Source organism: Arachis stenosperma, chromosome 10 (genome assembly GCF_014773155.1).
Source record: "Arachis stenosperma cultivar V10309 chromosome 10, arast.V10309.gnm1.PFL2, whole genome shotgun sequence".
Taxonomy (NCBI): domain Eukaryota; kingdom Viridiplantae; phylum Streptophyta; class Magnoliopsida; order Fabales; family Fabaceae; genus Arachis; species Arachis stenosperma.
In genome coordinates this window covers 72,466,983-72,468,979 of record NC_080386.1, presented here as the reverse complement: position 1 = coordinate 72,468,979, position 1,997 = coordinate 72,466,983, and the positions used below count along the sequence as shown (strand labels likewise).

The following is a 1,997-nucleotide window of genomic DNA, read 5'->3' as shown; positions in this document are numbered from 1 at the left end:
GCTGGGTGACTTTACTGCACCTACTCCTGACTTCTATGGGAGAAGCATCTCTATCCCTACCATTGGAGCAAACAACTTTAAGCTTAAGCCTCAATTAGTTTCTCTAATGCAACAGAATTGCAAGTTCCATGGACTTCCATTGGAAGATCCTCATCAGTTCTTAGCTGAATTCTTGCAAATCTGTGACACTGTCAAGACTAATGGGGTAGACCCTGAGGTCTACAGACTTATGCTATTCCCTTTTGCTATAAGAGACAGAGCTAGGACATGGTTGGACTCTCAACCTAAAGAAAGCCTGGACTCATGGGAAAAGCTAGTCAATGCCTTCTTGGCAAAGTTCTTTCCACCTCAAAAATTGAGTAAGCTTAGAGTGGAAGTCCAAACCTTCAGACAGAAGGATGGAGAATCCCTCTATGAAGCTTGGGAAAGATACAAACAATTAATCAGAAAATGTCCTTCAGACATGCTTTCTGAATGGAGCATCATAGGTATTTTCTATGATGGTCTTTCTGAACTATCCAAGATGTCTTTGGATAGCTCTGCTGGAGGATCTCTTCATCTGAAGAAGACGCCTACAGAGGCTCAAGAACTCATTGAAATGGTTGCAAATAACCAATTCATGTACACTTCTGAAAGGAATCCTGTGAACAATGGGACAAGTCAGAAGAAAGGAGTTCTTGAGATTGATGCTCTGAATGCCATACTGGCTCAGAACAAGATATTGACTCAACAAGTCAATTTGATTTCTCAAAGTCTGTCTGGAATGCAAAATGCACCAAGCAGTACTAAGGATGCTTCATCTGAAGAAGAAGCTTATGATCCTGAGAACCCTTCAATGGAAGAGGTGAATTACCTAGGAGAACCCTATGGAAACACCTATAATTCTTCATGGAGAAATCACCCAAATTTCTCATGGAAGAATCAAGAGAGACCTCAACAAGGTTTCAATAACAATAATGGTGGAAGAAACAGGTTTAGCAATGGCAAGCCTTTTCCATCATCTTCTCAGCAACAGGCAGAGAACTCTAAGTAGAACCCCTCTGACTTAGCAACCATGGTCTCTGATCTAATCAAAACCACTCAAAGTTTCATGATTGAAACAAGGTCCTCCATTAGGAATTTGGAGGCACAAGTGGGACAGCTGAGCAAGAAAGTTACTGAACTCCCTCTTAGTACTCTCCCAAGTAATACAGAAGAAAATCCAAAAGGAGAGTGCAAAGCCATAACCATGGCCGAATCTGGAGAGGAAGGAGAGGAAGTGGACGCCACAGAGGAAGACCTCAATGGGCGTGCACCAACCTCCAATGAGTTCCCTAATGTGGAACCATGGGAATCTGAGGCTCAAAATGAGACCATAGAGATTCCATTGGACTTACTTCTGCCTTTCATGAGCTCTGATGAGTATTCTTCCTCTGAAGAGGATGAGTATGTCACTGAAGAGCAAGTTGCTAAATACCTTGGAGCAATCATGAAGTTAAATGACAAGTTATTTGGAAATGAGACTTGGGAGACTGAACCTCCTTTGCTCACCAAAGAACTGGATGACTTGTCTAGGCAGACATTACCTCAAAAGAGACAAGATCCTGGGAAGTTTTCCATACCTTGTACCATAGGCACCATGACCTTCAAGAAGGCCCTGTGTGACTTAGGGTCAAGTGTGAACCTCATGCCTCTCTCTGTAATGGAGAAGCTAGGGATCTTTGAGGTACAAGCTGCAAGAATCTCACTAGAGATGGCAGACAACTCAAGAAAACAAGCTCATGGACTTGTAGAGAATGTTTTGGTAAAAGTTGAAGACCATTACATCCCTACTGATTTCATAGTCCTAGAGACTGGGAAGTGCATGGATGAATCCATCATCCTTGGTAAACCCTCCCTAGCCACAGCAAAGGCTGTGATTGATGTTGATGGAGGTGAACTGATCATTCAAGTGAATAAAGAATCCTTTGTGTTTAAGGCTCAAGGATACCCCTCTGTCACCATGGAGAAGAAGCATG

General features: G+C 42.7%; 1 non-coding gene across 1 annotated transcript; it reads right to left on the bottom strand.

The window, feature by feature from the left end:
- Window positions 1–361: 361 nt before the first annotated feature.
- On the bottom strand, window positions 362–469 carry LOC130958353 (small nucleolar RNA R71). The gene has a single exon (XR_009077480.1). It is a non-coding gene; the product is annotated as a small nucleolar RNA R71 (small nucleolar RNA).
- Between the last annotated feature and the right edge of the window lie 1,528 nt (window positions 470–1,997).